The 9,034-nt window shown below is 45.6% G+C and overlaps 1 non-coding gene across 1 annotated transcript; it reads left to right on the top strand.

Moving 5' to 3' along the window:
- Positions 1-8,873: 8,873 nt before the first annotated feature.
- Positions 8,874-9,034, top strand: LOC124685583. Its single transcript, XR_006997568.1, has one exon. It is a non-coding gene; the product is annotated as a U1 spliceosomal RNA (small nuclear RNA).

The raw sequence follows: 9,034 nt of genomic DNA on the forward strand, positions 1-9,034 counted from the left end.
CGGTTCCACTAACAAGTGGAATTCACATCATTTGCCTTATGGCATTTTAGCGTCAGTGTTATGCATATGTGTTTCACCATAAAGATTTATACTAACTTATTGTTTTCATTGGACCAGAACAAAACAACAATTATAAAGTTCTTTATTATAAATCTGAAGGGCTAGGTAGAATGCCAACGACGAACACAATAACACTTTATTTTGTTCCAGACGTGCATTCCTACCATATTCCTTGTCAGTCACTTAGGCCATTGTATTCTTGTATTGTGTTGTTTTGTATGACACCTTATACCAACCAATATGCTACAAATACCTAAGAATTTCATTGTGTGACCAAACAAAGAATACATTCATAACATATATATAATCTATATACACCTGAGCTAGACTTTCTTGTCTTTTCTTTCTTTCTGTCAAAATCTTTTGTAGTTTCTTTTTTAGCTTTCCTCATTTTCAGAAAACACTTCACCATCAATAACTTCTAGGTCCGTTGGTCAAATACCAATAACCTTGAGGTTCTTACTTTGAAGTTGATCATCACTTGGCAAGTGTTCCAGATTTCACTATTAGTAATTTTTTAATGTGATGAACAATTTCACTCATATTTTTTATCCATCAAATCATGATGTCTTTCCTAGACCATGTCTGTACATGCTAGGCTCATCAAGTTTAACCTCAGTATTGGCATGTGAAAATCTAGCTTGCACCCATTGTATGCACACGTAGAATATAACACCCGATCATCACACGATGCTTCAAAACGACGAGTCTTAGCAATGGTGCATACTAAGGACGATCACTTCATGGATGTGTGAATATCGTTAGTGCCCAACTAGTTGGAGGACCGGGACGCCTAGCGTCTTCAACCTTCGTATATTCCCATAAAACTTATGAGTTTATGTAGTCTCACTAAATTATATTCTATCATTTTGCAATAAGGTTTTAGATATCACATATATCTCATACCTTGCTTATTCCTGAAAACAAAATTTCCAGCTCCTTATTTTTCAAGCGGATTTGAACTTCAAGTTTCATGGAGAAAAGCGGCAATAATAAAATGGTTATTATTATATCAGCAATGTGAACTAATTTTGTTACCCCGGGGTAGCTTGTAGGAGACGCTTGACCAAACATAAAAATTAAAGAATCATGCAAACGATTCAACTTATTTATTAGAGGTTTCAATAAATCAGGTTACCTAGCCATATACTACTAGAAACCACTATTAACATATATGTTGGGTCATATGCCTAGGAGATTGTTACCACACATATATAAAAATTATGTACTCTACGCAATTTCTAAAATGAATTAAAGAAGTAAACTTTTTATAAATTGTGTTTAAAAATTTATTTATTAATAAAATACACAAGTTTATTTGAACAAATACATTTACAATAATGTAATAAATAATATTACAACTACCGTATAACAACGAGCTATGTGGGTTAACTATGCCAAGAATATAATAAAAACATACTTATTGGCACGATGTGGTACAAATAATTTCTTAAATATATAAAAGTTTAGTACAAATTTTATTTATTTTAGTTTTCCTGGGGTCCATACTTTTCCTTAACCAGTCTGTATCTAGTAGAATAAATTCAGAAAGTGGCATATATCTTGGAATCCAAAGGTAGTAATGCATGAAGAACAATTTAAATAGTGCATGTGGTCCTCTATCTGTGTTGGAACCTAGTCATGGAAAAGAAGTCAAATATTCGAGGGCTCCATCGAACATTAGATTAGCATATTTTTTTGATAGCTAGATTAACAGAGTTAGTAGAATGAGTAATGAAGTTTATTGTTTAAAAAACATGAATTTTGTATACTTAGAAAAATAATACACAACATAGTGAAGGGAATTTTGTGGTTGGATATAATGCAAGGTCTTTTTTCTTAAAAATATACTCAGTCTTAATATGCAAAAATAAAATGAGATACAACTTAGTATTTCAGAATTTAATTAGAAATTATCAGCCTATGGAAGGCTTTGTTTTTGCATCGAGTATCTCGAAACTTTAAATGTTATCCTGGAGTTAAGATGGGAGGAAAAAAACGTAAAAAACACATCAAAAGGCTGCACAAGATAATTTTCCACTGCACTCCAGCTGTGGGAGGTGGAATCAAACAAATGTCAAAAAATCTTGTGCTATTGAGCAAATGTCAAATAAACTCATTTTTGGCATATACGGGACCTCCAGCTCATGTTGTTTCAGTCGAGTTTCATTTAGTCCAATTCACGTGCAATTGATAAAAATTGAACGGTACTTGATGAAAGATAGCCACACGAATCTTAAAGCATACCGCCTTGTGTGTAGACTGCACCGTGTGATTGTCATGTTTCTTCAGGGCCAGGACATATATCTTCCGCTCTGTTTTTTTCGCAGTTAAATCCTGTAGTGATGGAGCACCCAAAAAAAAAAAGTACACCAATGGTTAATCTAACACGAGCAGCTAGCCACTCCAGACACCTCCCCAAGACCGCAACCCTCGCTAGGTGCAACATTTGCTAGGCTCGCCCAGCGCCTCCAACACGCTCACGCCGACGACAAACGAGCGCGTCCTGACGGCGTGCGGCGAAGAACGCGTGCGGCGCGCCCCGTGATCAGTGATCAGTGATCACAGATTCACAGCCAATGATTCATGCGATTCTCCAGCTCCCCTCACGTTCTCCTGCAACCACACTCCCGTATTTTAATCCACCTGGGGATCTATCTGTCTAGCTCCCGCTTTGGTGGCCGGCACTGATCGTGTGATTAGAACAAGAAAACAATGATCAGGAAAGCGACCAGACCAGCTGTGAAACATCACAAGTACGAGCGAAACTTTGTAGTTTCGATCTGATGCGTGTAAGGTTCTGGATCGATCGACAGCGCACGAACATTTTTTGTTTTGTTTTAGTCTTTGGCTGCTGATAGGAGGGGACGACGCTTCTTTGATTGTGGAAGGGACAGTAATCCATGATGATGGCGATGAGTCACAGTAAAGAATCGGCAAGGAGGCCCTTGTCATATCCTTCGTTAAGCGGCCCCCAAGTCACCTCATCTCATGTGTTTGTTTATCTGTCTACTTCTCCTATCGCACTTGACTAGGAAGTCTGGGTCGACAGAGCTTATCAAATTATCAGATTGTTAAAGAACCACTTTGCCTTTTGTTTTCTCAGTGGGGGTTCACTTGTTATTTGTTTGTAAAGAATCGGCAAGAAGGCCCTTGTCATATCCTTCACAGGAATGGCACGATACGCCGAGGCCTTTTATACACCGACGGCCAAAAGTCGGGGCCCTCGGCGTATGACCCGGCATGGCCAGCCTGCCCGTCCGACCCTCGGTGTAGCGTTACCGTCGGCGTAGCGAGGTCTATACCGAGGGCAGCCCTCGGTATATCTTTGGTCCTAGGCGTAGACAGGGATACGCCGACGGCCACCCTCGGTGTAGACTATTTTTCAAATTTGTCTAATATTGTAAAAATCATAACTAATTCATATGATGTCAGAAAAATGCGTATAAGGTATCAAAATGTTCAGAAAAACATCCTCTATCCGTTTATGTCAAAATCATGCATATTTGAATCATGTACAATACCATGTTAATATAGTAACAATTCAAACACTTTCTTATATGTCCTTGGGTTCCCGTTTTGGCCAGATGGCAATTTAAACGAAGTCCGAAAATCCCGCGGAGCCGCATGGCGTCATTTTATGTGTCCTAGTAACCAATCCAAAAGTCGGAATTGGGATATGGCAATTATTTTGGAAAACCCTTCACGGACAGGGCTATCAGGTCCGGAGTGGTTTTTTCATTTTCGGGGTTCCAATCCGACCCATCGGCGATGGTTTTTTCATTTTCGGGGTGCCAAAATGGTTTTCTTTGTGAAGCAACTACATGGGGCGCATTTTAGTATTGCGCGAGACCCCCGCGTAGTGGTAGGACACCGCCTTCGCACCACATATCACATGTCATATGTGCGGGCTAGCTATCTGGGAATCCATGCGGCTTCCTGCGGTATCCCGCCGAATCCGCTGGAAAGTGGCCGGATTTGAACTAGGGCTACACTTTCCGTCGCTCAATAAATTTCGGGAAAAATGATTTTAGGTCTACGACACATCACTTTATGTGCTAATTTTTTTCCGTTTAGCGCGATGGTGAACGTGTGCACCAGCGCGCCCCGTACGGCCATACCGCATCTCCGTGGGGGCCGTTTTGGCCAGATGGCAATTTAAATGAAATCAGAAAATCCCGTGGAGCCGCATGGCATCATTTTATGTGTCCTAGTAACCACTCCAAAAGTAGGAATTAGGATACGGCAATTATTTTGAAAAACCTTCACAAACAGAGTTATCACGTCCGGGGTTCTCTAGCTTTTATATTAGGGCAAATGAGTAGGAAACGATCTATGATACCGCATAGTTTGTCAGACCGAGGACATATGTGGCACGTGTGTGGTCCCTGGGATGGGAAGAAAGGCCCCGAGAGAGGATTTGCAATCCGACCCATGTGCGATGGTTTTTCATTTTCGGGTGCCAAAACGGTTTTTTTTTGTGAAACAGCTACATGCGGCGCATTTTAGTATTGCGCGAGAACTCCGCGTAGTGGTAGGACACCGCCTTCGCACCACATATCACATGCCATATGTGCGTGCTAGCTATCTAGGAATCCATGTGGCTTTCTCCGGTGTCCCGCCGAATCCACTGGAAACTGACCGGATTTGAACTAGGGGTACACTTTCTATCGCTCAATAAATTTTGGGGAAAATATTTTTAGGTCTACGACACATCACTTTATGTGCTAAATATTTTCTGTTTAACGCGATGGTGAACGGGTGTACCAGCGCGCCCGGTACGACCATACCGCATCTCCATGGGGGGACATTTTGTCCAAATGGCAATTTAAACGAAGTCAGAAAATCCCGCGAAGCCGCATGGCGTCATTTTATGTGTCCTAGTAACCACTGCAAAAGTTAGAATTAGGATACGGTAATTATTTTGGAAAACCCTTCACAAACAGGGCTATCACGTCCGGAGTTCTATGTCTTCTAGGGCAAATGAGTAGGAAACGGCTTGTGACACTGTATACTTTGTAAAAATAAGGTCATATTTGGCATGTGCGTGGTCCCTGGGATGGGAAGAAAGGTCCCAGGAGCGGATTTCCAATTTGACCCATGGGCGATGGTTTTTCATTTTTGGAGTGCCAAAACGGGTTTTTTTTTTATGAAGCAGCTACATGGGGCGCATTTTAGTATTGCGCGAGACCTCCGCATAGTGGTAGGACACCGCCTCCGCACCACATATCACATTTCATATGTGCGCTCTAGCTATCTGAGAATCCCTACGGCTTTCTGCGGTGTCCCGCCGAATCCGCTGGAAATTGACCGGATTTTAACTAGGGGTACACTTTCCGTCGCTCAATAAATTCCACAAAAAATGTTTTTAGGTCTATAACACATCACTTTATGTGCTATTTTTTGTTCGTTTAGCGTGTTGGCGAACGGTGCACCAGCGCGCCCGGTACGACCATTTCGCATCTCCCGAGGGGGCCGTTTTGGCCAGATGGCAAACTGGACGTTATATTTGGATTCCTCTAATTTTTAGGTGCAAATTCTGATATGGATGTTATATTTAGATTCCTCTCATTTTTCTGATCGATTTAGACATATTATTTGTGGAATTTCGATTTTTCGATTTAAAGATATTAATTATTCCATATTAAATAGGAAAAGACCAAATAATAAAATCATTTTATTATTTTTTGAATTCAATATTATTATTAATTATATATTCATTATTTTTTACTTAAGTAATTGTTTGGAATTCAAAAATAAAAAGGTGCGACATTCCAAGGATTAATAGGGTTGATATGCTATTATTATCAGCAAGGTGTAAATTGTTTTAATGAAAGCTCATCCGAATGGAACCAAGAAGTTAAGCGTGCTGAGGCTGCAGTAGTGTGAGGATGGGTGACTGATTGAGAAATTTAACTATGATTGTAATTTGACTTAAGATTAAGTGTACTTAGAGTTAAAAGTGTATTGGGTGAAAGATAAACAAGTAAAAAAATATAAAAAATAAAAAAATGGTGTAAAACAAATTAAAATTTGAATTTTTTTGAAACTTTGCCGTCGGCATATTAAAAAAAGAATTTTTTCGATTTTTTTTGGAAAAAGGAAATCTGAATTTTTTAAATTTATATGCCGTCGGTGTAGCGTGCTACGCCGAGGGCCGGGCTACACCGACGGTAATAGTAGCTCCGCCGAGGGAGGTAGTCGCCGAGGAGCTATGCCGAGAGCTGCCCTCGGCGTAGCCTACGCCGACGGCCAAAATAGGCTGCGCCGAGGGTTCCCGACCCTCAGCATATCGACCCATTCCTCTAGTGTTCATCAAGCGGCCGCCAAGTCACCTCATCTCATGTGTTTGTTTATCTGTCTACTTCTCCTATCGAACTTGACTAGGAAGCCTGGGTCGACAGAGCTTATCAAATTATCAGATTGTTAAAGTACCACTTTGCCTTTTGTTTTCTCAGTTGGGGTTCACTTGTTATTTGTTTGTTTTCTCAGGAAATCTCCAGCGGCGCGAAGCATTTTAGCGTTCGGAAATGTCCGCGCGCGTCCGTTTGCATCGGTCGAAATGATCGAAATCGACCGCGCGGCCGTTTGCGTCGGGGGTCGCTCCAGCGGCACGACGCATTTTTTGGCCGAATCATTTTTTTTAACATGAAAACATAATTTACATAGTTTAACACATGAAAATAAACCCTCGTGTGCGCCTACTGCTGCTCGTCGTCGCTGTCGAGCACGATGAGCTCCGGTACCGTCCACGGCCAGTTGGAAACCGGGGGAGCGTACGCCGAGCGCGCCGGTGGTGCTGGAGGTGGAGGCGCCCAAGGCTCTGGCTGTGGCGCCCAGGGCTGTGGCTGCGGTGGAGGCGCCCAGGGCTGTGGCTGTGGCGGCGGTGGAGGCGCCCAGGGATGCGGCTGTGGCGGCGGTGGAGGCGCCCAGGGATGCGGCTGTGGAGGAGGAGCCCAGGGGTTGTACGGCGGCGGTTGTGGCGCGGCCGAGTCCTGTAACGCCTGTCGAAGAGTTTCATCCTCCGACAGGCCCGGCGGCATGACACCGGTGGCGTAGCGGGGCAGCGGCGGCTGCACAGGTGGGTCGTTCTCGGAGACGAGGACGCCGAGCTTCGCCATCTCGTCGTCCGTCATGTTCTCGGGGAACTCAAATTTCCGGCCCTCCGCCATGGCCTGCTGCCATTCGTGGAAGACGGCCGCGACGTAGTCATCGCTGTCGTCCTTGACCTCCTCGTTATGGTACGCGAGCGCCTCGATGTAATCTTCATCGTCGTCGTAGTCGTGGTCATCGTTGTCGTGGTCATCGTCGCCGTCGTTGTACTGCGCGCGCGTCGGCACCTGCTGACGACGCGTCGGCGCCTGCTGTCTTCGTGGACGAGTCGGCGGTGGACGGTCGAAGGGAAAATCCCTGTCGCCCATGAAGCCCGCCCTCCTCCTCCTATCCGTCTCGGTCGACAGATAGGTACGCCAACTTTCAGAGTCGATGGCGTACGCCGAATCGGCGCGGAGGTCCGGCGGCAGGTACCGCCTCCTTCGCCGGATCTTCGCGGTCCGATCAGGCTCACGCGCAGGGATGGGAGGGATGGGCACCCGGCGACAGCTGAGCTGCCAGCCGCCAGGCAGTTGCTCGCCCGACCAGGCCTCACACGGCATCCATTTCCCGTGCATCAGCCTCCCCAGCATGACGGGCAGCGGCACCCTCTGCGTCCCCTTCTTGCTGCCGCTGCCGGGGGCCTCGAAGTCGTTCTTCTTACCCATGGCGTTGCGGCGGTGGTGGTGCGTGTGGAGGTGTGGGCGAAGGAGAGCCGGGGCCGGTGGACTTTTAAGGGCGGCCGCGCGCGGGATACGATGTCATTGAAGGCGGTGCAGAAGCCCAGCCGCCGCCCGCCAGTGCGCGTGCAGAACAGGCAGCCGCGCCATTGATGGCGAACGCTGCGTCGCAGACGCGGAAGCGCTGACCGCCGAAGCGATGCCCTCGATGCATACTCGCTGCCAGGCGGGCCCGTGGAGACGCGAGCGGACACTTGGCGCGTCCGCGCAGCGTCCGCAGAGACGCAAACCTACCGCAAATATGCGCCAGTTTTGCCTACGGACGGTCCGGTCACTTTGCGTCGCGCCGCTGGAGGTGATGCCAGACGCATTTTGGGTCAAGGCGAACGCAAACGATCGCTCAGCATCCGTTTGCGTCGCGCCGCTGGAGATGCCCTCAATGAGAATGTCAAGTGCGAAGGAGCGGCCATTTGAAGGGAAGAAGAGGGCCAAAAGCATCCCCTGGCGACTGAAGATTTTGGGCAATAACTGGAATAATTAATCAAACTATGGCTTGCGAAAGTTTCTGAACTAATAGACTAGAGCATTATATTGGGAAAAAAGAAAACCTAAGGTCAACGACAAACTAAGGTCAACGACAAACACTAGTCAATGCCGTTTCCTGGCCCTTTTGAGTAGTCACTAGTCAGACATCACGGTATAGCTAGTTTTTGGGCGGCTCATACAGACATCTGACTCATTCCGTTGATAATCATAGGTGCCACTCTTTTTTGACAGTTTCCTGGCAACAGATTATTCTGCAGCAAAATAAGGAAACGGTCAGCAATCTTACGTTTTTTTTTTCGGAGAGAATCTATTCGGTTACTGGGCCCTAGGCAGAGCCTGTTTGGACTAACAAGCCCACCCAAAATCTGGTCACAATGCAACGCGCCACAGACGCACCCCAAGCGCCCTTGTTTTGTTTAGTACCACATCGACGCCATAAGGAGATTAGGGATAGAGAACTCGCTATATCAGGACGGCTAGTTGCTCTACTGCAACTTACTTACCTGGACGGGGTCGACGGTTGATCAAGAAGATCCGTGGCCTAGATCAATGACTCACATTGCACATTGTGAGAGCGTTGGTCTACCATCTCCTCAAGTGGGAGAGTGGACGTCGTAATTTGTGGTAGAGGGGGTACGCGTTCGCGCGGCCCCTGC

Source organism: Lolium rigidum, chromosome 1, assembly GCF_022539505.1.
Source record: "Lolium rigidum isolate FL_2022 chromosome 1, APGP_CSIRO_Lrig_0.1, whole genome shotgun sequence".
Lineage (NCBI taxonomy): Eukaryota > Viridiplantae > Streptophyta > Magnoliopsida > Poales > Poaceae > Lolium > Lolium rigidum.